The following is a 27,737-nucleotide window of genomic DNA, read 5'->3' as shown; positions in this document are numbered from 1 at the left end:
CCATACCCCAAATTCACCACCTTCCCCCTTTTCCCCACCATCCACCATATTCCTTGTTTTTATTTTATTTTTTTTAATACTCATTATGCACTTACTCTGTGCCAGGCACTGTACTAAGCTCTGGGGCAGATTCAAGATGATCAGGTTGGACACACTCCCTGTACCACACGGAGCTCACAGTCTAAGTCAAAAGGAGGAGGAGTTTTTTTAAACGGCATTTATTAAGCGCTTACTATGTGCAAAGCACTGTTCTAAGCACTTTTACTATGTGCAAAGCACTGTTCTAAGCGCTGGGGTGATACATGGTGATCACGTATTCCCACATGGGGCTCACAGTCTTAATCCCCATTTTACAGTGAGATAACTGAGGCACAGAGAAGTTAAGTGACTTGCATAAGATCATACACCAGACAAATGGGGGAGGTGCGATTGGTTCCTCCTCATCCCTTCCCCTTCCTCCCCGTTACTCTTTTTGGATTTACATTTGTTCTTACGTTTTTAATTGTTGCTGCAGCTGCCTCTACCATCACCACCACCATGGCCATTTCTGAGGCTTCTTCTCACCTTCCAGAGCTTCAGAGCCTGGGCTAGGGTGGAATGGGAGAAGGCCGGTGGCAGCAGGAAGGAGAACTAGGTGGGAGTTGCTTCCATGAACCTCCTCCCTTGAGGCCTCCTCTCTCTCCCCCTTCCACCAGTGTCCTCCCTTGTCCCATCCCCACCCCACTCTCCCCAAAGGAGTCGCTAGTGATGGTTGTAACAGCACGAGTGAAAGAGGCTTTAAACATGTAATAAATAAGGATAAAAATAGAATCAAATAGAAAAGTCGCTAGAATCAGAATTTGGGGAGACAAGCGAGAGGGGCAAATTTGGTGTGTGGAAGGCCGGGAAACTGTGGGGAGCCAGAAGGGGTGGTTGAGAATGACCTTACAGGAGGACATTGAATCAATCAATCAGTCATATTTATTAAGGACTCACTGTGTGCAGAGCACTGTATTAAGTACTTGAGAAAGTACAATACAACAAAAGGGGTGGGTCTGAGTTAGCATACCTCGATAGGAATGAGGTTGTGCCCTTGGTGCTTCTCCAACTGTGTGGCAATAATTGCTGTACTGATGGGTAACTCTCAGGGAAAAAAATCTCAGCAGCGGTTCCCAGTATCGATGGAGAGACTGCTGCCATTTTTGTGTTACATTTCTCCCTTAGAGCTCAAAGCATTTCCACATCTAGGAGCTCAGTTAATCCTCACCCCATCCCTGAGAGGTAGAGAGGGGAAGAGTAGTTATTCCCATTGTATGGATGAGGAAATAGAAGTGTGTGAAGTAAATTGCCTCGGGAGCCCAGGTTTGCTGGCCAGAACTCTCCCATCAAACCAGACTGGAATAGGCAATTCTAAATTCCCTTTGGACATTATTATTTTTAAAACACCTGTATTGATATGCTCATTAAGTGGAATTTGGCTTCCTGTCGGTCTGTGATGCCAGGATGTTATGAGAATGTAAATATTTTTTCTGCAAGAACCCTGTATCTACTCTAGCAAACAAGCATTTGACTGGGGAAAATTAACCATGCAGATAAAGTACTTCATCATCTTTTCCATTTTCTCCTCCTCCAGGAGGTGAAATAAAGATAATTTCAAGGGAAAAAAGAAGTTCCAGGAATATATTGGGCAAAAATTTCCAGATATTTTTATTCCCCACTAAATGTTAATTGTCATTACCAAGGGAAAGTGTTAAAACCGGTGCCAGAAATACTTTAAGTTTACAAGGTGACTGTGCAAGTTAGTTTTTTCATTAAGGCCAGTCACTAAATGTCAGATCAGGAAATGAGGTCCAGGTCTGGAGTTTATCTTTTAAGTCTTTAGAATGAACAGTGGCTGAAACCAGGAGAAGAAAAGGAGGGGCTGGAAAGATAGGGTGTGTCCATTGTCCATCTCTGATACCCAGCTCCGAAGTCTCCAAACATGGTAAGTCACATGTTTCAGGGTTTTTTTTCCATTGCTTATGGCTCTTTTTTTTAATGGTATTTACCAAGTACTTACTAAGTGTCAGGTACTGTACTAAGCATTGAGGTAGATACAAGCTAATCAGATTAGAAACAGTCCATGTGCCACATGGGGCTCACAGACTTAAACCCCATTTCACAGATGAGATAACTGAAGCATGGAGAAGTTGAGTGATTTACCCAAGGTCACACAGCAGACAAATGGCAGAACCGGGATTATAACTCAGGTCCTCGGACTCCCAGGCCAGTTCTCTTTCCATTAGTCCATGTTGCTCTTGTGTAACTTCTTTGATCTAATGATTGCCCATTTTGCAGTTCCCCTCACCCTTTCAAAATGCTCAACAAAGAGCTTTATTTGGAATATGTGTAGCCCGGCACTTGATCATAAATCAGAGACCATAAGACTGTAAGCTCCCCCTACACTGTAAACTCATTATGGGCAGGGAATGTGTCTGCTAATTTGTCTTGTACTTTCCCAAGTGCTTTGAATGGTGCTCTGCACATAATAAACACTCAATAAACATCATTGTTTGATTGATAAAACCAGTAGAATTTAAGAGATGCTATTAGAGGGTCAGGTCAGTAGTCCATAGTGGTGAACACTAGCCTCACACAGAGAGGAAAGGGGAAGGAGAAATTGGGGAAGAGGCCAGAAGACGAGACCCTCACTTCAGAAGACCCTCTCCCTGCAGCAAGGTTAATTAGATTAAGTGCCAGGGACTCGTAAGATATTTTTACCTGGAGCTCAGCTTTTCACAGGGAAGGATTGGGAAAGGAAGGCAGAGGGGCTAGTTAATTGGGAAAGAAGCAGCGTGGCTCAGTGGAAAGAGCACGGGCTTTGGAGTCAGAGGTCATGGGTTCAAACCCCAGCTCCGCCACTTGTCATCTGTGTGACTTTGGGCAAGTCACTTAACTTCCCTGTGCCTCAGTTTCCTCATCTGTATAATGGGGATTAAGACTGTGAGCCTCCCATGGGACAACCTGATCACCTTGTAACTTCCCCAGTGCTTAGAACAGTGCTTTGCACATAGTAAGCACTTAATAAATGCCATTATTATTATTATTATTATTATTAAAGAAGGCTCTCGGCGGCTACTTAGTGTGGGGCTGAAGGCTTTGGGATGTGACCCTGGAGGGATACAGGGCACAAGAAAGCCTTCTCCACTTAGGATCCCACAGGCTCCTTCCTTTGAGTAGGAGAAATGATCGTGAGAATTGGCCGCAGGCCTTCCCTGCCATCTGAAGATCCTGAGGGAGGGGTTCTCAAGGGAGTGAAACTGGATCCTGAAATAGGAAGGTGAAAGGCCCAGTAAAACATGTACAGCAGGAAGATTACAGGAAAGTAAAAAGGTGTTGGAGTTCAGGATTTTGTTCTGTCTCCTAATTAATTTGTTAATAATACCTCCAATTTGTTTATTAAACCACTGGGAGCTCTAACCCATATTTCTGCCTGCATTGGGGGGTTGGGCAACTCCTGGAGGTCAGAGAGTTGAATTTGCCTGAGCAGCTAAAGGAGGGGAGGGGGTCCTTTCTCCCCTGAGCTTCCTGCAGCCAACCTCAGAAGGGAGGACAGCTGGCTAGACTCACTTTGTTAGCAGGAGTGCTTGTAAGCAGCCACTCCGCCACACTTAGAATTTCCAGCTCCAGGGGATAGGAGGTGTGTTTGTTGTTTCTACTGTACTCTCCTGAGTGCTTAGTATAGTGCTCTGGACTCAGTGGCCACTAGGTAAATACCATTGGTTGGTTAACAGGTAAGGGAGAGGCAAGAAAGAGCTATCTCTAGTTTGTAAACTCATCATGGGCAGGGAACAGTGCCAGCTAATTCTGTTGCGTTACAATTTGCCAAGCAATCTGTACATTGTAAGTGCTCATTACATACCATTGGTTGATTGACAATAATAATAATGATGATGATGATGGTATTTGCTAAGCACTTAGTATGTGCCAAGCACTGTTCTAAGCGCTGGAGTAGATGCAAGGTAATCAGGTAGTCCCGCGTGGGTCTTACAGTCTTAATCCCCATCTTCACAGATGCAGTAACTGAGGCACAGAGAAGTTAAGTGGCTTGCCCAAGGTCACACAGCAGACAAGTGTCAAAACTGGGATTAGAACCCATGTCCTTTGACTCCCAAGCCCATGCTCTTTCCATAAGCCACACTGCTTGTCTATCTCTCAGACCTCTTCATAAACACTGTTATGCTTAGAGAAATGCCCAGGTAATTTTTCCATTGCAACTCGACTACTTGTCATCAAAAGAAAGCATTTCAATAATAATAATAATAATAATAATAGCATTTATTAAACACTTACTATGTGCAAAGCACTGTTCTAAGCGCTGGGGTGGGATACAAGGTGATCAGGTTGTCCCACGGGGGGCTCACAGTCTTAATCCCCATTTTACAGATTAGGTAACTGAGGCACAGAAAAGTTAAGTGACTTGCCCAAAGTCACACAACTGACAAGTGGCAGAAGCAGGATTTGAACCAATGACCTCTGACTCCAAAGCCCGTGCTCTTTCCACTGAGCCATGAAGTCTTTAGAGATGTAACAGGAAGTTTGTGCACATGCAAGGAGATTTAATCAAGAAACAAGTCACCAGGCCTCCATGGTCACAACATGAATGCTTTAAGATATCATATATGTCTCTGACACCATCCTCAGGAGGGGTCACCAATGCCTGGGGTCCTTTCTTCTGACCCTGAACCATCTATGAATAAGTCAATCACTCTCCTTTGGCAGTTCTTGCCAAATTTCTGGGAAATTCTGTGTGTGGGTACTCACAGCCCAGTGAGACAAACAAAACAATTGTAAGAAATTAAAGCTCTTTCCTTAATGCACTGTTCCTTAATTAGTTTTGATGCTGCTGGCTGCCAGAGTTGTGGTGGGATTTCGGTATTTTAACAATTTTCTCTGCCTTCTTTTAAGGGGGCTGGGAAAACGTGCTCCATAAATTAAGCATTAGTCTAAATTAGAAGAGAAACGGCTTCTGGCACAGTCACAAGTAGTTTTTGGGCTGAACTGAGCAGCAGGGAAGGATGAAAGCTATCCGCTCAGCAGTAGGAGTAACAACAGTCAGTAAGAATTACAAGAGGAAGTTTCAGTGGCCTGTAGGGACCGAGACTAGTTATTGCTGCCTCAGAATACACAGGCGAATGGAGCTAGGACCTAGATGGGCCAAGAGGAAGAGACAAAGATGGAAGAGTGGCTGTCTTGGAGAGTTAACAAATTCTAACAGCTAGCTGTTCTGTAGGAAGCTGGCATTAAAGGACCAACAATCTACTGCTGCCAAAAGCGCACAAGAAGACAAAAGACATTTTGGTAAGCTTGCTCCTTCCTGCTAAATCAATTTAAATAGGCCACCACTCAGGAATTACACTTGCAGCCCAAGCAATATTCTTGATTCATTAAAAACTAAAATTTATATTGCTGCATAAGTCTCTAAAGGACATAAATTACTGAAAAATGTTACATTTGCAATTAAAATTGAAGACACTAACTACGGGTCCTGGGAGAACCACAGTCATGCAAAACAATGAGTTGAACTGTAAGAATTCATACCCCATAGTGGTTGTATCAGTGTGGCTCAGTGGAAAGAGCAAGGGCTTTGGAGTCTGAGGTCTGGGGTTCAAATCCCGGCTCCACCAACTGTAAACTGTGTGACTTCGGGCAAGTCCCTTAACTTCTCTGTGCCTCAGTTACCTCATCTGTAAAATGGGGATTAAGACTGCGAGCCCCCGTGGGACAACCTGATCACCTTGTAACCTCCCCAGCACTTAGAACAGTGCTTTGCACATAGTAAGTGCTTAACAAATACCAATATTATTATTATTATTATTATTAACTAATGGGGGGAACGTTTACCCCTGAAAGCCCCAGGTAGTGTGAGAGCAATATTTGGAAAATGTGTTTCCTGTATCATGTACTACCATTATTTTGCAGTCTCAGTTACTGCAGAATTGAAGTTAGATTAGATTTCCCAGAAAGCCAGGGAGTATTAGCTCAAGACTCTTTTCATGGCTAAAGAGGGTGTGTTTTGGCTTTCAGACGTCAGTTATCTCCATCTTGCATCATTCGGCCTTTGGTATCTTGAACAAAGATTGTGATCACAGTCAAATCTCCAGAACTCTGACCACTCCCTTCCAACCTGGCTTGTGTAGTTACAACTGGAAGATCTCTCCAAAAATTTCCTGGAGGGAAAATAGAAAGCTTTACTCCTCCCTATCATAATCGCCAGCAGAAGAGGTAAAATAAAAATCAGAATGCCTGGAAAAGCTAAAGTGGAGTCAACTTTGGTGAGAGGCAGGACCAAGGGAGCTGGGCTTTGTGGGACAGCAAGAGCCACTTGTTGGAGGGATAGGTCAGTGACTACAGTTGGAACCCTCACCATCCTCCCCTCATCAAGGGTCTTCCGATGAAACTGTGGTTGTGATCAAGGCAGGAGCTTTAGAAAGTCAGGTTTAAATGGGATTTGGATAAATCCATGGATGAGTGGCCCCATTTAAGACCAAATCACTGAGATCAGCACCCTGGATGAAGAGCAGACCAGCCCCCATGCCGTCATAACTTGCTGTCAACTCCTGCTTCAGCCAGGGAAGGGTGAAGACACCCCAGCAGCATGAGAACTTCTCAAGTGGTTACAATCCCCCAGGACTTTACCAGGCCCTCTCTCCAACCTCCTGAACCCCCTCCCACTGCTGTGGCTGTGGCTGTTGTAAATGTTAGATTCTGAACTGCGAGAAGCCTCATTGCACTTATTCCAGTTATCATTTTCATTTTTCTTCTATGTTGTTTTGTGTTTTTATTGCTTCATCTTTCCTACTCTGCCTATCATCACAACCCACCTCTTCCTTGCTTTGAGATGGTGACCCCTTTAGCAGCCAGGGGCAGTGGGTAATTTCCATCTATGCTTTTTCCCCCAGTGCTTAGTTCAGTACTTTGCCCACCGCGGATGCTTAATAAATATCATTACTACTAGAAGGGTTCGCAATGTTAGATGGAATATGTACTTGGCAAATAGTAAGTGCTTCTAAAATACCTCAATTATCATTAATATTATTATTCAAGTCATCTTGGAAGCAGCTACCTGAATTTACAGATGGTTGGCCATCTTGCTCCCTCTCCCACATGCAAGGTGAACTGGGAGTGCCTTCCCATGATCCTCAGTCACTTGGCTTCCTCTCTTACTCTTCCCATTTGTGGTTTGAGCCCCTCTAGACTGTAAGCTTGTTGTGGGCAGGGAATGTGTCTGTTATATTGTGCGGTTACATTGTTATGTTGTGCTCTCCCAAGCACTTAGTGCAGTGCTCTGCACACAGTAAACTCTTAATAAATATGATTGATTGATTGATTGATTAGAAGAGCACTGAGCTTGACTGGGCCCTGCAGCGGGAGCTACCATGAGAACTAGCAAACAGATGTTTCCCTGGAGAGAGTGGGGATGAAGCAAAGAGACTTGAGATCAGGAGAGGAAGATCTGAGAAAACTGGTTTCCCAGATTCTGTGAGTAATCCCTCACCACAAAGGAATCCTCAAAAGTGGTTCCTTCTTTCTTCATTTTCCCCATTTATGCCCCAAGATGGGAAAGCTTACAAGATGAGAAGCAACATGGTTTAGTGGCTAGAGCATGGGCCTGGGAATCAGAAGGATCTGGGTTCTAATCCTAGCTCTATCACTTGTCTGCTGTGTGGCCTTGGCAAGTCACTTCACTTCTCTGTACCTCAATTACGTCATCTGGAAAATGGGGATTGAGACAGTAAGCCCACGTGGGACAGGGACTGCGACCAACCCTATTTGCTTGAATCTACCCAACGCTTGGTCCAACGATGTGGGCCAGCCCAGTTTTGTTCCTGGTGAGAAAAACAAAGTCAAAGTTTCCTAACATCTTAGCTTGGTGTCATTTCTTCTGGGTTGTGTCCCTGGGTTATGGGCAAATGTCTCTAAAGCTCCCAGGGACTGTAAAAGTTTAAAAAGCAGAGTGCTAAAACTCAGAGCGCAAGTGGGAGAGAAGTGAGGATAGGTAGGAGGGAGAGAGCTGATTGCCAGTGATGAGGAGTTTCTGTTTGTTGTGGGGACAGTTGGGCAACCACTGGTTATTGGTTTTTATTACTGCTTCATCTTTTCTAGTCCACCTATCACCACAACCCACCTCTACCTAGTTCTGAGGTGGTGAATCCTGTTTGCTGAAGAGCTAGGTGGGCAACCACTGGAGGCTGAGGAGCAGAGAGACGAGCGCAGAAAGATTTTGTAGAAAAATGATACAGTGATGATATCAGTATGTGGTAGGAGAGGGATGGGGATGGCAGAGGCTGATAAGAAGCCTGGCTGATGCAGGAATGGGAGGGCCTGGGCATCAGGGGAGTCCCAGAACCGTGGAGCTGGAGCCAGGGAGCAGCACCATCATAAATTGGGCAGCTGGGCACAGCCCACACCAGCAGCAGCTCAGGGAGGCTCGGAGCAAGGGACAACACTTCTGGTTTTTTTAGAGTCACTGGAGAGACTTTGAGGGGTGGCAGCAGGGGATAGCTTTGATGACTTGTTTGGGGAAAGAGTGGGGTCATTTTGCCTGAGGTCCCCATCTCTAATGAGGCCCCCTCAGGAGAACTGGAGATAAGACTTTCCAGGAAAGGCACTGAGGACCTGGGATAGGTTTTGCTGAGGAGACTGAACTAGCAGCATGGCCTAATGGAAAGAGCAAGGGCCTGGGAGACAGATGACCTGGGTTCTAATGTTACCTCTACCACACAGTTGCCACGTCATCTTGTATGTCACTTAACTTCTCTGGGCCTCAGTTTCCTCATATGTAAAATGGGAATTAAATGCCTGCTTTCCCTCCTTCTTAGACTATGAACCTCATTTGGGGCAGGAATTGTGTCTGACCTGGTTATTTTGTATCTACTCCAGTGCTTAGTACAGTGTTGGCACACAGTAAGCGCTTAACAAATTCCATAATCATTATTTTTAACCTAGGCTGCAGCAAGGTGAAAGTCAGGAACAGTGGCCTTCTCCACACCCCTTCTTTCAACTTCTTAGCTCAACAAGAGAACTCAGAATTTTCACTTTTCAAATATTAACAGCATCACCAATGAAAATGCACATAATTAGTCCTGCTCAGTGTATGTAAGAACTGAATCACTGAATACATTGAATGACTGAATACACTGAATCATTCATTCACTCTGGACCCGGCTGCATTTGCTATACTGAGGGAACTTCTCAAGAACTTTCTTTCTACTCCAACTCTTCTAAGGAGAGGAATTCTTGGTTAATTGGGGACACCTGCAAATCCACTTCTGCTTCATGCTTTTGGTAATATCTGTATGTACTTCTTTTCTTACTGTACAGTTTAGGGGTGAGTGTAGGAGGGAGAGACATCATGGTTATTGACTTACTGACCTAAGTACTCAGCCAGATAGAATTAAAAAGCATGAAAAAAAAATAAAAGTACATTTTCAGTGCCTCATTATTAGACCTTACCAGAGAATTTAGTAAGGCAAAGATTTCTATTAATACAATTGAGAATTTAATGAGCTTCTTAATTTATGACTTTAGTAAGCCTCTTCTATTTGAAGTATAAAACTATAACACAAGCTACATTCTATCGTTTATCATCTGAATGTATCTGAGGATGGCAGTATGTTTAAGATTTCATTTTTAGCATTTAATGTAAATCAACAAACAACCCCAAATCTGTGCATTGGCTCATAATGATGTAACCAAATGCAATACAGTTTATGAACAACAAAGCTAAATTGATCAAACAAAATAAGCGGGTCTGGTAAAGAGCAATAGGAAGCTTTGGCCTGCTTTTTTCTTCTTTTCCTTCAAGCAGAGATAATCCATAAATCACCCCTGGTCAACAGTCAATCCTCCAGTCAGATCTATACCAGATAGATGTGTACATGTGTGCACAAATACATATATACACAAGAAGGATAGATAGATAGGCAGATCTCTAGACTGTAAGCTCATTATGTGCAGGGAGTGTGCCTGCTAATTCTGTTGTACTGTACTCTACCAAGCACTTAGTACAGTGCTCTGAACATAGCAAGTACTCAATCAATTCCGTTGATTGGTTGATTGATATATATATGACCACTCAGACAAAAATGCCTCTGCCCTTCACATTTAGAAAATGATTACTGATAATGAGATCTTATCCATGCTTGAAGCAGGGTTGAAAATGCCTATAACTCTTAACCACTCTCCATTCCATACTACTTGTAGGTGAAGCTAGTCCTTTACAAAACTTATGCGTTTAACACTTTAAATGTCAATTTAATGTCAATGACCTTCTGACTCACAGGTCTCTGCACTATAAACTAGATCTGTTTGCCCCATCCCTCCCCATGGTCCTAAGCCCACTCCTGTTCCTGTTCCAAGCATGGGTGAATCCAGCTCATCCATCAGAATGGATGCTTGCTCACTGAAACCTTTTTAAAGGAAAATGGCATGAAGGAAAGGTCTACCTCCATGTACCCAGTGCTAGAGCTCAGCTGCAGTAGAAAGAAAGGTCCCAGAGCCATATGTTCCAGCCATAAAAGTTGTTCAGCACAGTGCCAGGCACATAGTGTTTAATAAATACTACCATCATCAACGTCGTCATTATTATCATGGGTTAGGAAAGGAAGATCAGAAGGCTGTTCATCACTACCTAAGGTAGATGGACTTCCAGCCCTTAATTTTGACCCACCCTCGCCCTGCCTCTGGACTGGAATGCCCTCTCTCCTATCTGACAATTACTTTCCCTACTCTCAAAGCCCTACTGAAGGCATATCTCCTCCAAGAAGCCTTTCCTAAGCCCTCCTTTCCTCTTCTCCCATTACCTTCTGCATCTCCTGACTTGCTGCTTTTATTCATCTCCCCTCCTAGACCCTCAGCAATTATGTACATATCTGTAATTTATTTATACTAATATCTGTCTCCCCCTCTAGACTATAAGCTCACTGTGGGCAGGGAATGTGTCTATTGTTATACTGTACTCCCCAAGCTCTTAGTACAATGGTCTGCACACAGTAAGTGCTCAATAAATACAATTGACTGGCTGACTCGAATGCCCTTCCTCCTCATATCCAACAGACAATTACTCTCCCTCCTTCAAAGCGTTACTGAAGGCACATCTCCTCCCAGAAGCTCTCCTTTTCATTTCTTCAGATCCCTTCTGCATCACTTTGACTTTTTCCCTTTATTCATCCCCACACCCAACCCCACAGCACTTACATACATATCTGTAATGCACTTATTTATATTAATGTCTGTATCCCCTTCTAGACTGTAAGCTCGTTGTGGGCAGGGAATGTGTCTGTTATATTGTTATATTGTACTTTCCTAAGCATTTATTACAGTGCTCTGCACACAGCAAAAGCTCAATAAATATGTTTGACTGACTGACCTCCAGTGACCGTGTGCTACTGGCTGTAGTTCTCATTCATTCATTCAATCATATTTATTGAACACTTACTGAAAGAAAGCAACTCCCCAGAGAATCAGGACCCCGTGTCTGAGAGATCTGTGCAGTTCCCCTCATCCCACTAGGCTTGAGCTTTGGAATAATAGAACTGAAATCCCAACCTTGGCCGAATCCCCAGGATCCTGCTTTGAAAACCCCTGGGAAATGATGCAGGGGGGTTGGCGGGGTTGGGGTGGGGAGGAGGGCACCATGATCCTCTCAGGATCTCAGTGGGAGCCCAAAGGAGGTAGCCTGGGAGGAGCTGCTGTGGGATTCATTCATAAAACCCTTCGGCATCACCTCACTTCATACTTTAACAATATGTTTGAAGTCAAATTATAGATCTGTAAGCACGAGTTAAAGATATAATGGGCTCTGTGAATAATGATAACAGGTAAGAAGACGGATAGCTTCCTGCACAGTGTAGTTGACCAAGAATCACCCCCAGGCCCCATCACTCCTCTTAAGATGGAAGGAAGAAAATAAATCAAATCTAAAAATCAACTCTACAGTCTGCATGCTTCAAATGAAAACTGCAGTTGATCCAAAATCTTTGTTATAGCAAATGCAGTGGGCTCACTACCACAGTCCCCAGGGTTCAGATTCCCAGACTGTCTTAAAAGGACACTGCATTCTAGTAAAGCCCCATCTCCAGTCTCGTGTGGTGGTATTTATTGAGCACTACTTATCAATCAGTGATATTTGCTGAGGGTTTATTGTGTGCTGAGCACTGTAGTAAGGGCTCGGGAGAGCACAATTCAATAGACTATGCAGACATGTTCTCTGCCTACAGCGAGCTTACCGTCTAGTCCCCTTATAATGATGATGATGATGATATTAATAGTAACAATGATATTTGTTAAGTACTTACTTTTACCAAGCACCATACTAAGTGCCAGGGTAGATACAAGGTAATTAAGGCATATACAGTCCTGGCCCCAGAGAGGGTCTGCAGTCTAAGTAGGGGAGAGAATAAGTATTGAATCTCCATTTTTCAGATGGGGAAACTGAGGCCCAGAGAAGTGCAGTGATTTGCCCAAGGTCACACAGCAGACAAGTGTTGGATCTAGGATTAGAACCCAGGCCCTCTGATTCCCAGGCCTGTGATCCTTCCAGTAAGCCATGCTACTTTGTGTGGATGTTGGAGGGAGAGGATCCCTGGATTCCCTGGAGAAATTGAGGCTCAACGTGGACCTGGACCTGGACTCTATTAAGTCCTGCACTCAATTAGGCATGTCATAAGACTTGAGTCTCCCAGAGCTGCCCGCTACTAGTAAAATTTTGTAGATGAGCACTGCCCCTCCGCTGCCCCTTGTCCAGTGGCGGTAGTGCTAATTGGCAGTGGGTGGCGGTAGTGCTAATTGGCAGTGGAGTGGCAAGAAGCAGGCCAAGAATCAAAGGGGCTGGATAGCCAGACCCAAAATAAATGAGAGTTGTCAGAATCCCAAATGACTGACTGGCAGGGGCAGTACAAAGAAAGCCATCAGAAACTACTGGGAGATAACTGCCCATGGGGACCAGGAGATTTATCTGTCATTCAAAGCCACTGTTCCCTCTAGAAAGGTTCAAGAGCAAGGTACAGATTGGGGAAGAGACTAAACAGTGAAATCATTGCCTGTCTCATTTTGTCAACCCAATCACATACTGACAATTCTACCCTCAGTGGAGGCCTCAGCAGGATTTCTTTGATACGCATGGTTAAAGCTTGGATTGACTTAGGTGAGCTACTGAGGAAATGAGAGAGGGAGAGAGAGAGAAAGAGAGAGGGAGTGCATGCATGTGTGTGTGTGTGTGTGTGTGCGCGCGCACAACTTTTATTAGCATTCAGCCCAGAGAGGCAAAGAGACCAGGAGAAACTGAATGCTTAGCCCAACTTCCTGGTCTTTGATCCATCAACAAGCAAACAGGTGGATCAATCAGTGGTATTTATTGAATGCTTATCGGGTCATATGATGACAAATGGACCAGTCTTATGGTTGACACGGTACAAGAAGGGATTCCCAAACAGCCAAAGCAAGCCTAATATTAAGGAAGGGATTCCATCATAATAATGATGATAACTGTGCTATTTGGTCAAATGCACCGTACTGAGCACTGGGGTAGGGATGAGATAATCAGTTTAGTGTTTCCTAAAAGGGTCCCACTGCTTTCTGTGAAGCAAAGTTTAACCATGAAGTACAGCTCCACCTTCTTCCCAATATGGCTTTTGGGAAATGCTCTGTGATCTGTGATTATCAATTAGTCTTATTTACTTAGCACTCACTGTGTGCAGAGCACTATGCTAGCACTTGGGAAGAGTACAAAATAACAGAGTTGGTAAACACTCTCCCTGCACACAAGGAGCTTGTAGTCTAGAGGAGGAGCTAAGGGTTTTTGGAAGAGGCTTCAGTCAACAACGGTACTGCAGATTTTGGAAAGGTGAAATATTTCCAAACATCAATAATCTGATAGGGGCTCCCACCCCCTCCAAATGTTCATTCCCTCATCTCATAAGGGAGGAGCAGCTAGATATCTCAGGAATCAGAAGATGGGATTCCAGGAAAAGGAATAGTACTCATGATTGTAATAATAACCATGGAATTTAATCACTCCTTATTTGCTAAGCATTGGAATAAATACAGTTTAATCCTTGTCCCATTTGGAGCTCACAGTTTAAAGAGTTAGAGAGAGCAGGTATTTTATCCCAGTTTTACAGATGGGGAAACTGAGGCCAGGGAGGCCAAGTGATTTGCAGGACAGTGGCAGAGCTGGGATTGGAACTGAGGTCTCTTGACTCCCAGTCATATGCTAATTCCAGTAGGTCATTCTGCCAACCAGCCTACAGTGTCTTAAATGGATCTTGACAATTAAGTCATAATTTCTTCCGTAGCTTTCAGGGTAATAGGATGGACATGGAGGGAAGATAAGGAAGATGACTTTGGGTCTGAGCTGAAAGATCTGCATTTTCATATCAATCAGTGAATCAATCAATAGTAGTCATTGAGTTCTGTTTCTGGGCACAGCACTGAACTAAGGAAAATAGAATTGGTAAACATAGTCTGCGCCCTCAAGGATTGTAATCTTGCAGGGGAGACAGACACTAAAATGAATCACAGGTAGGAGGAAGAAACAGAATTTAGACATGTACATATGTGCTGCCCCTCTCAGGGTAGCACCTGCAGAGTTTCCACTACTCTACCAGTCTTGACTATGGGAGGGAGAGTCAAGCAGAGGCATACCCATTCCATTCCTAGCTTGGGCAGTGGCTAGTGAGTGGAAGGTAATCTGTTACAAGTCAAAACTCCCTTGTGCTTGGCAGCAGTGGCACTGGAGAGAGTCGAAGGTAGAGACTCAAGTTTACTGCAAGGAAGAAGGCAATGATAAACTGCTTGTGTATTTTACCAACTATATGGACACACTACCAGAACAATTTCAGATGGACCTGGGACATTTTGGGAGAGATGTGTCCATGGAGTCTCTATGGGTCAAAGATGACTCGACAGTATAAGACAAGACAGGATATGTGTGCTATCGAGAAGGAAGGGGGAGGGGAAGTGCCCAGATATTTAGGTGACGTGGAACTGCTGCAGTGACAGTAGATGGGGGTATAGTGTGGAAAGGTGAGACAGGGAAAGCTTCCTGGAGGAGATGTGATTTCCGAAGGGAAAAAAATGTAAGAACTAGCATTTTCCTCAGTGGCCATGGTACAGAGCCTAGAATCTCACCAGTGTGGTTCAAACGGTTTGTTTCAACACCTTCGTCATAGTATTTTGTGTCTGTTCTGCCCTTTCGCAGACCCTCCTCACTCTCTTTCTCTTAGTCTCTGTTATTCCATCTTTGAAATTCCTGAGAAATTATTTGCTGGTGGTTTGGCACATGAAAGGAAACTCATATTCAGCACATTTTTTTTCTATTAAAAAAAATTCAGGCATCATGTTTGTCCCTTTTAAAGGCACGCAGATGTATTTTGTTTAAATCTTGCCATAAATAACATGTTGGGCCCTGTCACATCATTTACCAACACCCAATCAATCAGTTGCATTTATTGAGTGCTTTACTATGTGCAGAGCACTGTACTATGCGCTTGGGAGAGTACAATTCAACAGAGGTGGCAGATACGTTCCCTGCCCACAGGGAGATCACAGTCTAGAGGTAGAGATACCCATGTTGAAGGCTATTTGTCGACTCCAGGGATAGAATCTTCTTTCTGTCATGATGTTTTCTTTCTTAACCCGGTGCCTGTGTGCACTCACTGCATGTGCATCCATGGCAAGTGCTCAGTACAGTGCTCTGCACACAATAAGTGCTCAATAATTACTATGGAATGAATGAATGTGTGTAAGTACTAAGTTGGGAAAGCAGAGCAGGGGCTCTTAAGAGCCAAGACCTTTCCACACATAGCATTGATTACTGTTCCCGTGGAGCATTTTGAGAGCAAAGGAACCTTATGAAAGAGACATATTTTTCACCTACATTAGACAAAGCATCCGGGTGAAATGGAGAGCAGAAATACAGGATCAGATTGTGTAAAAAAGGTGTGTTTCATTACCTCTGAGACTGCTGCTGTCATGGACTCCCTCCCTATGTACCTAAACTCCACCAGCAGTGGAGATGAGATTTTTGAAGGGGAGGTACAGGGGAAACCTCCACTGTTGGAATCAAACTGGAACTAACCAAGTGGGAAATACTGATTGGAATTGCATCTTATAGAGGGAAGAAAGAAGGCTGGAAATCCAGGGAGGGGGAGAAGGCTAAAGTTTCCCCAGAAAAGCTGGATTTGGGGGAGGAAATGGAAAGGGGATTGATAGGTTTGGGTGACAGCCTGGACAGGGAGATAAACGTCTTAGCTTTAAATGATGTAGTTCTTTCAAGAGAGCTGAAGATATGAACACATTGCATGAGTAAACTGACTAGATTGCAGATTTCAGCTGTTATAAGAAAAGGTGTGGAGGAGAGAAAATGGTGATTAATTACTGTTAACAAAAGCTGAATATCCCATCTATATTTAACTGCTTATGTGAAAGCAGCTGCTCTTGAAAAGAAGATTTTTTTTCTATTTTATTTCTGAACCAACAGATGCCAGTTGTGCACTTTAGTTGGCCAAGGGTCAGAGATGCCACCGGTTCAGAGAAGCTCAGCTGTCATAGATCATCTAAATGAGAGACAGTGAGGCCTAATGGAAAGACCACAGGTCTGGGAGTCAGAGGACCTGGATTCCAATCCCCATCTGGTACCTGTCTGTTGTGTGACCTTGGACAAGTCATTTAACTTCTCTGTGCCTCAGTTTCCTCATTTGTGAAATGGAGATGAAGACTGTAAGCCCCATATGGGACTTGGACTCTGTCCAACCCAATTAGCTCATATCTACCCTCTTGCTTAGTACAGAGCCTGGCACATAGTAAACACTTAACAAATGCCACAAGTATTATTATTATTATGAGGGGGACCCAGATATCTCTGCCCCCTGCTTCCACCTCCAGAATATTGGCAGTCTGACTCAGGGGACGATTGGAATGCTGATACAAAATGAGTAACTCTGGTCTTTGAAAAGCAGTGCCCTGGTTAGGGGAATTAGAAGGAGAGAACCCCACTAGGTGACCCAACTAAATATTGGCCAAATCTGGACAAGTGTCAAATGGGTGTGTCCACATATCTAGGAACCTCCATCATCTAAACTTTCTAGGGTATCCATGTTAGTCCAGTAGATCCTGATATGCATGTAGTGATTCTCTCTGTTTGGAACTTGTCTTGTCTTATGCTGTCGAGTCGTCTCCGACCCATAGTGACCCATGAACACATTTCTCCCAGAACGCCCCACCTCCAACTGCAATCATTATGGTAGTGTATCCTTAGAGTTTTCTTGGTAAAAATATGGAAGTGGTTTACCTCTGCCTCCTTCCATGCAGTAAACTTGAGTCTCTGCCCTCGACTCTCTTCCATGCTGCTGTTGCCTAGTACTGGTGAGGTTTGCCTTGCAGCAGATTGCACTAGCCACTGCCTGAGCTAGGAATGGAATGGATAGGCCTCTGCTTGACTCTCCCTTCCATAGTCAAGACTGGTAAAGGACTGGAAACCCTCTAGGTGTGACCCTTAGAGGGGTTGTTTCAAACTACCTTGGTGAAAAACATAGGAGCCCTGCAGAGGAATATGCACAGGAGAGGATGGTGGCCCTCGACTGTTGAATTCATCGATGACATAGAATAGGTTATATGACACTTACTCCTCCCCAAAAGCCTTTTAACTTTGCCTGCCTTTTCATTTACTTGAAGTAAGAACAACAGGCCTCAGTTGATTCTGATTATCTATGTACTAGACTAGGCCGAGTTCTGAATGTTCTGAGTAATTGAGATTTTATTAGTGTAGTTACACTAAACTTTCCTCCTGGACACCAGAAAACTCATGAGAGAAGGCAAGTGTGAAGCCCATCTCCATTGCCTGAAGCTTCCAGTCCTGGGCCCTGCCCATCACAAGGAGATGGATGTTGTTGCTGATTGCAAGGTTTGCCATCTCAGAACAAAGTCTCCCGTGATGCCAGGCTGGTGAGGAGGTAATTTCCGTGGTTTCCATGGCAGGTTCATATGGGCGGGGAACAGAGATGGTTACCATGAAAGGGACTCCCAGAGGGAGCAGGATCCAGGAACATGGCTTTTAAAGTCATTGTAGAGGTAGTAGAATCTGGGGTTGGGGAACAGAAACAGAGTGAAGGCCAAAAAGGACTTAGAAATCCAAGGCTGCCACAGTTAATCAATCAATTGTATTTGTTGAGCAGTTGCTAGGTGTAGAGCACTGTACTAAGCACTTGGGAGAGTACAAGAGAACAGAGTTGGTAGACATGTTTCCTGCCCACAAGAAGCTCACATTCTAGAGGGGGAGGCAGTCATTCAGATAAATTGGGGATAAGTACGTAAGTGCCATGGAGCTGAGATTTGGGGTGAATAAAAGATACAAATCCAAATGCAAGGAGGACTCAGAAGGCAGAGGAGGGAGAGGAGATGAGGGCTTAGTTGGGGAAGGCCTATTCAAGGAGATGTGATTTTATAAGCTTTGAAGGTGGGTAGAAAGCCCAGGTAAGCCTAGGTACATTCATTCATTCATTCATTCAATTGCATTAATTGAGTGCTTACTGAGTGCAGAGCAATGTATTCAGCACTTGGGAGAGTACAAAATAACAATAAACAGACAAATTCCCTGCCCACACCTACGTGATATGTGCGTGCAGGTGGTTGTATTTCTGTTACCCATGATGAAATCTTCCTGTAGGCTTAATATTAATAATATTAATAATTTATTTTAATATTAATAAAGTCTAAAGAAGGAGGCAGACAAGACTGAGCAACTGTTTAAAACAGGTGAATAGCCAAGTGACTCCCTAGGAGCCCACGAAGGGAGAGGGACATGGGGAATCATTTGTGTTTGTTTGTCAAGTTAGAGTGATTGCCATGGGTCTAAAGTGTACTTTCAGGGGAACAGTACAAGCATAATAATAATCATGATTATGGTATTTGTTAAGTGTTTATTATGTCTCAAGCATGGGAAAGAGACAAATTAACTAGGTTAGACGCAATCCCTGTCTCACAGGGAGCTCACAGTCTAAGTAGGAGAGAGAACAGATACTGAGTCCCCATTTTACAGATGAGGAAACTGAGACCCAGAGAAGTTAAATGACTTGCCCAAGGTCACAGAGCAGGCAAATAGCAGAGCCGGGATTAAAACCAAGGTCCTCTGACTCCCGCACCCAGGCTTTGTCCAAGAGGCCAATCATTCTGTAATATTAAGCATCACTGAACTAGTGTTTAGTAATTCATCTGAATATTAACTCAATGAGGGGTTGTAGTTTGATTACGAACCTTTGCAGGAGCATGCAAAAATAGAAGGTCGTTCTGCCAACTGAAGTAGTGGTTTTTTAAGTTTATTGGAGATGCTGCCCAATTTATATTGAAAGCCCATCGTCTTGCCTTATGAATAAAGTACCTTGTGGCTGGCCAGTTCCTTCTGAACACTTTTCCACACCTGTGAACTGCTCTCTCCATCAGCATCATCTTCAATCATTTTTATAAATTGATCTGCTCTCTTTAAAATTGATGCATGAATTCTTACTCCTAAAACTGTATCTAGTGGTAGAGAAGCTACAACTTCTATTTTTTTATGGTACTTTTTAAGCACTTACTGTATGCCAGGCACTATACTAAGCGCTGGAGTAGATACAAGATAAAACAGATACAGATACAAGACTACAGACCGCACAGTCTGCATAGGAAACGGTAGGATTTAATCCCCATTTTGTAGATAGGGTGACTGAGGCACAGAGAGGTTAACTGACTTGCCCACAGTCATACAGCAGACAAGCAAGTGGTGGGGGAAAGATTAAAACCCAGGTCCTCTGATTCCCAGGACTGTACTCTTTCAACTACGCCATGCTGCTTCTCATGTTTGGATATCTTGCATTGGCTTGTCGAATTGGCAAATGATAGTGGCTGTACTCCAGGTCATTTGAAACATGGGGTGGCTGTAATTAGTATCAATCAGTCAATTAGTGATGTTTATCTAGTGCTTACTGTGTGCAGAGCACTGTGGTAAGCACTTGGGAGAGTACAACAGAGTTGGAAGATATATTCCCTGTCCACAGGAAGCTTACACTCTAGAGGAGCAGGCAGACCTTAAGATAAATTATGGATATTACCATAAATGCTATGGAGCTCAGTTTGGGGTGAATATCATATGGTTAAAGGGTACAGATTTAGAGAAGCAGCATGGCTTAGTGGAAAGAGCACGGGCTTGGGAGTCAGAGATCGTGGGTTCTTAGCCCGGCTCTGCCACTTCTCAGCTGTGTGACCTTGGGCAAGTCACGTAACTTCTCTGGGCCTCAGTTATCTCATCTGTAAAATGGGGATGAAGACTGTGAGCCCCACGTGGGACAACCTGATGACTTTGTATCTACCCCAGCGCTTAGAACAGTGCTTGGCACATAGTAAGTGCTTAATAAATACCAACATTATTATTATTACAGATCCAAGGACCTATGCAACACAGATTGGTGGGGCTGGGGGGGGAAGTGAGGTCTTAGTAGGGGAAGACCTCTTGGAGAGATGTACTTTTAGTAAGGCTTTGAAGTTGGAAAGCGTGATGGTCTGTCCTAGATGAAGGGGAGGGAGTTTCAGGCTAGAGGGAGGAGATGGCCAAAGGGCCATTGGTGAGATAGATGAGATTGAGGTACAGTGTTCAAACCAGAAAGGCTGTATTTCCAGGTTTTATGTATAATGGGTTTTGCTGCAGTAATGCCTTTATTCCCATTTGTTTTATGTTATCAGGTCAAGGAATACTTTCCATCTCTTAAAGGAACTCTCCTGACACCCAACACAATTCCCAGTACCTCCAAACCCTGGACTCAGTGAAATGCTCAGAATTCAGTCTCTCCTAGAATTCTGAGGGAAAAAGGTAGCCTCTAAGTAATCTCTCTCCAGAGTTCCCCAGAGTACAGAATCTCCAAAACATCAAAGGAAATGAAGCAAGTGGACAGGGAATTGTGCAACATTAACCTTGGTCTCTCATCCAATGTAAATAAATAGATCTTATGACACAGAACACCTTAATTGGCATTTGGTATCTTTGAGCACAGAAAGAGGTAGAGTGAAAGAGGGAGATTAAGAGAGAAAGGGAATCAGTTGCTTTGTAATATCGCCTGATGCTCTCTATGAGTTTCTTGGGGAGGTTGACAAGAATTGAAAGTTTCAATTTCCTGGTGGAAATGTCACTGAAAGTGTGGGTCAAAACAAAGTCACATATGTGAGACAGAGATGGAGAGAAAAACTCACGTTGTTCATCGTGTGAAAATATTCCAGAGAGATTATGGCAGAAGGCAATTTAAGAAGGGAAAAAAAGAAGAAAGCACTGACTCTATGAAGGAGTTTTATCCAGTGAAGTGCCACTTCTGGGGGAAAACTGTTGAATTGGTAAGAAATATGCTGTTCTATTTTTAATAACAATCTATTCCCCCCTACATCCCTGTATTACACCATTATGCTATTCATTTAGAGAGGCAGGTGGCTTAATGGAAAGAGCACGGGCTTGGGAGTGAGAGGTTGTGAGTTCATTCATTCATTCATTCATTCATTCATTTATTCAATCATATTTATTGAGTGCTTACTGTGTGCAGAGCACTGTACTAAGCGCTTGGGAAGTACAAGTTGGAAACATATAGAGACGGTCCCTACCCAACAGCGGGCTCACAGTCTAGAAGGAGGAAACAGACAACGAAACAAAACATATTAACAAAATAAAATAAATAGAATAAATATGTACAAATAAAATAAATAGAGTAATAAATACGTACAAACATATGTACATATATACATGTGCTGTGGGGAGAGGAAGGAGGTAAGGCGGGGGGATGGGCAGGGGAAGGAGGGGGAGAAGAAGGAGGGGGCTCAGTCTGGAAAGGCCTCCTGGAGGTGAGCTCTCAGTAGGGCTTTGAAGGGAGGAAGAGAGCTAGCTTGGCGGATGTGTGGAGGGAGGGCATTCCAGGCCAGGGGGATGACGTGGGCCGGGAGTTCTAATCCTGGCTCCTACACTTGTCAGCTGTGTGACTTTGGGGAAGTCACTTAACTTCTCTGTGCCTCAGTTACCTCATCTGTAAAACGGGGATTAATACTGTGAGTCCCACGTGGGACAACCCGATTACCTTGTCTTTACCCCAGCGCTTAGAACAGTGCTTGACACATAGTAAGTGCTTAACAAATATCATCATTATTCTTGTAATGCAATAAAGAACTGTTCCCAGTGCTGCAAATTAGTTATTGTTGTGACAAAGAGATCTTCATTAAAACTCTTCCTTGAGATGTAATGGAATGAGCTGGGCAACACGGTATCTTATCAAAAAATAACTTTCTGCCCAAAAAATAAGCAGCTTAACTGTCATCACACCCTTTGTGTTATTCACAGTCACTAATGGCCCTTAAGTGCACATAGATTTTCAAGAGAAGCAGCAAGGCCTAGAGGCAAGAGCCCAGGCTTGGGAATCAGAAGATGTGGGTTCTAATCCCTACTCTGACACTTGTCTGCTATGTGACCTTGGGTAAGTCACTTAACTTCTCTGTCTTCTCAGTTATCTCATCTGTAAAATGTGGGGATTAAAACGGTGAGCCCCTGTGGGACAACCTGATTACCTTGTATCTACCTCAGTGCTTAGAACAGTGCTTGGCAAATAATAAGTGTACATAATTATACTCAAAGCCCCTCCTCATTGTGAGGAAGAGACACAGTGTCTATGGGAGAAGGGAATGACAATGGCAAACATTGGCAGTGAAACTTTAGTGGGTCAAATGGCATTATCGGTCTTCGATGTCTGTTGAAAACTCTTTTAAGCTACATCCTTGGTCTTCTCTAATAGTAACAGGAAATGAGCAAAAGTGCTGTGAGTTAATTCGTCGTGAGCAGGGAATGTGTCTGCTAACTTTGTTGTATATTACTCTCCCAAGTGCTTAGTACAGTGCTCTGCACGTAATAAGTACTCAATCAAAACCATTAATGATGATGATAAGAATCATAATATCCCAAGGCATGAAAGAAACCTCCAGAGTCTTCTGATCCATCCCCACTCCCAACTCCAGGAATATACGCCAACAGTCCCCAAATCATTTCCACCAGAGAGCTGTTTGGCCTTTGTGTACATTTTAAAATCTAATATATGTTCCCCAATTGTTGTATTAACTGTAGATATTTAATCAATGCTGTTGGTTATAGTGCTGATGTTTATGATTGCCAAAATCCCTCACCTCTCTGGATTTGTAGCCCATGCTTTTTTTTTCTAAGCTTCACATCATCTCCCATATGAGTACCTGCCAACCTCTGTTTCTTTCCCTTCTAAATATCCTCTTGAAATATCTTTCATCCTTCTTCTCTTTTCCTGATAGCACCTTTGGACATTCAGATCCCTTGCTTTAACCTTGGTGCCTCAAAGAGCCAGTTTGGAAGATGTCTACCTCTCTACCGTCTTGTCAACTAGAATTTTTCCTGTCAATCAATGAGGGACAGAGGCCATTCTGGGGTCTGAGATAAATATGTGTGTGTGTGTGTGTGTGTGTGTGTGTGTGTGTGCATAAGATGATAATAATCACAATCATGATAATAATAATGGTATTTGTTAAGCATTTGCTATGTGCCAGACACTGCATTAAACACTGGGGTGGATACACGCAAATCGGGTTGGACACAGTCTCAATCCCCATTTTACAGATGAGGTAACTGAGGCACAGAAAAGCGAAGTGACTTGCCCACACAGCAGACAAGTGGCGGAGTCAGGGTTAGAACCCATGACCTTCTGGCTCCCAGGCCCCTACTGTATCCACTACACCGCCAAGGATATATTTTAATAGAAAATGTCCCCCACATCAAGCCAAAAGTGTGTTTCAAATTGCACTACCACTTTGCACTCGGAAAGGAACAGCTTCATGTGATTATAGTCATTTAGTCTTTCATTTCGGGATGAATGTGTGAAATGTTTTTAAGGCATGCAACTATCAAGGGAAGGGCCAGAGGTTGTCAATTTGTCTGTGTAGGGTAAGCAGATATTAGAATTTAAAGACACATTGTTTTTGCCAAGCTGGGAGAGCTGAAAATTCCACATTTTCTACATCAAAGTTTACTACGGGAGTCACAACAATCATGCCTAGAAAATTAGAACTCGAGTTTTCACAAAGGGGCAAAAATGAAAAATCCAGGTGATTAAAAAGTGCCTTGGTTAACTTGGTTAGTAAAAGAGACATCATAGGTCAGGAAACCCTTTCTCATTGAATTGGAATTACAAAGAAACCAATCGTCCAGGCAAAATTGGACTTGGCTCTATCTTAGGCATATGTCCAATTTGTTTCAGTTATCTAAACTTATTTTTTTTTCCAATTATCCAAACTAGCTTTGTGTCAGATATCTAGCCATTAAGCTATCCCATGTTCCCAAACTCAGTGTTCCAACTGTAATCATGATTTGGACAAGACTATCAGAGTTGAGATAGGAAGTGAGATTTCTGACATTCAAATTATTTTCACCTACATTGATGTAAATGATCTTTAATCCTTTATCCAGAGACGTTGCTAATGGTTGAATCTTATATTTGTAACAAAATCAATCGTATTGTTGAGCGCCGTTTGCAGAGCACTGTACTAAGTGCTTGTGAGAGTACAATATAACAGAACAGTAGGCGTTCCCTGCCCACAGGGAGCTTACAAGCACATAGCCTCAAGTGGACCAGTGACACAGAAAGTGAAACCTTTGAGTGTGCCCAGCTCCCTTATAACTACAGCATTTATATCAAGTGTTTCTGAGGTTGTTTTATAGTTTCCAGAACAAGAAATGACTTTGTCAGTTGGTAGTATTTATTGGGCATCTACAGTGTGCACAGCACTGTACTAAACTCTTGAGAGTCTACTGTAGAAGTAAAATCCATGATCCCTGACCTTAAAGAATATATGATCTAATATGTAGAATGCATATTCTTTATATATACATATATATTCATAAATGTATATAACTATGCTCATGTTTGAATTCTTGTTAGAGTGGGTGTAATTACATAAATTAATGTTGTGATTAATAGCTCTTTCCTTACTGAGCAAATAAATAGGCTTCCTTAGCTTTGCAATTTTAGCTGTCATTCATTGTCTGCCTCTGCCTTGTGGAGAGGAAAGGATTGGGTGGAGCTGCCAGTGTTTATTAATGATGAAGATGATGGTGACAAGAAGAAAAAGAATAATACTTATTAAGCTGAGCACTGAGTAGATACAAATTAATGATAATGATAATACCCGTTGAAGTACTTAGCATATGCCAAGCACTGTACCAAGGGCTGGGGTAGATTCAAGATAATTAGGTTGGACACAGTCCCTGTCCCACATACAGCTCACAGTCTAGGGAGTAAGATTTATTCTCCTTTTTACAGATGAGAAAACTGAGGCAAAGAGAAGTTAAGTGAGTTGTCCACAGTCACACAGCAGACAAGTGGTGGAGCCAGAATAAGAACCCAGGTGCTCTGACTCCCAGGCCTGTGGTCTTTCCACTAAGCTACACTTCTCCTGGGTAGGTATTGGACCCAGACCCTATCCCTGTCCATCATAGGGCTCCCAATCTATGTTTTTCCCATTTTACAGATGATAAAACTGTGGCCCAGAGAGGTTAAGTGACTTGCTCAAGGTCACAAGCAGGTCAGGAGCAGAACTGCCATCAGAATTAAGGGCTCTCCATTTCCAGTCTCACTCTTTTTCCTCCCAGCCATATTGCCCCCTGATACTTGGAGATCCATTCCACTTTTGTTTGCATCTTTCCTCCCCTCTCTGGAGCCCAGAGGCCCAGGCTGAAGTTGAGTGGAATTTTCTGTCAGGCCTTCGGATTGCTGGCAGAGGCCTGTGGAATTTGTTCCCATCAGCATGGCGGTCACGACAAAACCCAAAGAAAAGCTCACTTCACCAAAGCGAAAGAATTTCCCATAAAGCTCAGTGCTTGTGAAACATCCTTCGTCTCCTTCCCAGCAAAGATTGCTACTTTGTGGACATTGATTAAATGGTTAAAAATCAGGTGTTGTACTTTAATTGTGTGCTTAGGAAGGATGGGAAGACAAATTATTGCTCCTCTTTGACTGCTACATATATTCTACAGAAGGTAACATTTACCGAAGGCCATGCTTCAGTAATCTCTCCTAGCTCATCACAGCAGTGAAAATCTGCTTACAGTTGGTGGGAATCGTAAAATCTGCTCAGCCCGAGAAGCCAAAAGGTGGAATTCTGTCGTCCATGCTGAATGGATGCCCAAGTCGCAAAAGACAATGAGTCTGCTCTGTGTTATCCCACCAATCACAAAAGGAACCCTCTGCACTTATGTATATATCAGAGCTATTCAGTTGGTGGGTAATTTCCTGTCAGCCTAATGACTCCCCTAATATTCACTCATTCATTCAATTGTATTTATTGAGCACTTACTGTGTGCAGAGCACTGTACTAAGTGCTTGGAAAGTACAATTCAGCAATAAAGGGGGACAATCCATGCCCACAATGGACTTACAGTAACAATTACGTCATTGGAACGATAATGGCACTTTGCAGTTGGCCCTGCCTGGAGTATTGGGTGGTCAAGACAAAGCAGTGATGAACTGCTGCTTCTTTCCTCCGCTTGTTTAGCCGTGAATTGCTATGTATAGCCTGTTGTCTTGTACCGTGCAAGTTTTATTGCTTTTTCTCTATCAATCAGTGGTATTTATTGAGCACTTCCTCTATGTATCCTTCTTCCTCTTTGTTTAGACTGTGGGCCAAAGACAATGTCTGAATTAATCTCCATGTATTCTCTCCAGCATTTGGAACAGTTATTTGCTCCTTGTAAGCGATTGAATCATCCTATTGTGTATGATGCCTTCTCCCTCCTTAACTCCTCATGATGCCTAATAGAACTTCTCTATTCCACATCGAGGTGCATTCAATAAATACAGTCACCTGCTTGACTGACTGACTGATTATTCTCAACAGGTCTTTAGAGTATAAGAATGTCATCAAGAGAAAGGAATAGAATCCTGCTACCCTCAGGCCAGATAAAGTCTCATTTCCCAGCCACCTTTTCTTCTGCCTTTCCAAAAGAGCAAATAATTGTTTTCCTTTAAAAGCTACCGATAACTGTGATATTTGTAAGTGCTTATGATGTGCCAAGCATTGTGCCAAGTGCTGGGTAAACACAATACAATTAAATTGGACACAGTCCCTGTCCCTCCCTCCAGATTGGAAGTCTTGTGATTGCCTCAGTGTCCACTGACACAGCCCCTTCTCCACCAACTAGGGTTTACCATTTAGCATAGACTCGGTCACTTTGTTGCAGATCTTTTACACTGGTTATCAGGTCGGTTTCTATATCTGTTCTAGGAATGAGCGACTGATTAATGGAAACACTGGTTGGAAAATGATGCTTCTTCCCAGTTGGGCCCAGTCCAGATCTCCTCCCAGAATATGTCAAACTGCTCTCCCTACTGACCTGCAGAGATTGACCATTAATAATAACAGGATTTGTTAAGCACTTACTATGTGTCAGGCACTGTACTAAGTGCTGGGGTGGATACAAGCAAATAGGATGGGACGACAGCCCCTGTCCCATGCAGGGCTCACAGTTTCAATCTTCATTTTACAGATGAGGTAACTAAAGCACAGAAAAGTAAAGTGACTTGCCCAAGGTCACAAAGCAGACAAGTGGCAGAGCCAGGATTAGACCCCAGGTCCTTCTGACTTCCATGCTCTATCCACTATGCCATGCTGCTTCTCACCAGCCAAATGACCCTACCGCCATGCAG

The 27,737-nt window shown here is 43.3% G+C and overlaps 1 protein-coding gene and 1 non-coding gene across 2 annotated transcripts in view; both read left to right on the top strand.

The window, feature by feature from the left end:
* CHST8 (carbohydrate sulfotransferase 8) overlaps window positions 1–27,737 on the top strand; it is a 248,249-nt gene that overhangs the window by 184,787 nt on the left and 35,725 nt on the right. The gene's annotated exons all lie outside the window — the stretch shown is intronic.
* On the top strand, window positions 14,584–14,721 carry LOC119935304. Its single transcript, XR_005453190.1, has one exon. It is a non-coding gene; the product is annotated as a small nucleolar RNA SNORA7 (small nucleolar RNA).

Source organism: Tachyglossus aculeatus, chromosome 11 (assembly GCF_015852505.1).
Source record: "Tachyglossus aculeatus isolate mTacAcu1 chromosome 11, mTacAcu1.pri, whole genome shotgun sequence".
Taxonomy (NCBI): Eukaryota; Metazoa; Chordata; class Mammalia; order Monotremata; family Tachyglossidae; genus Tachyglossus; species Tachyglossus aculeatus.
This window is presented reverse-complemented; position numbering and strand designations above follow the sequence as displayed.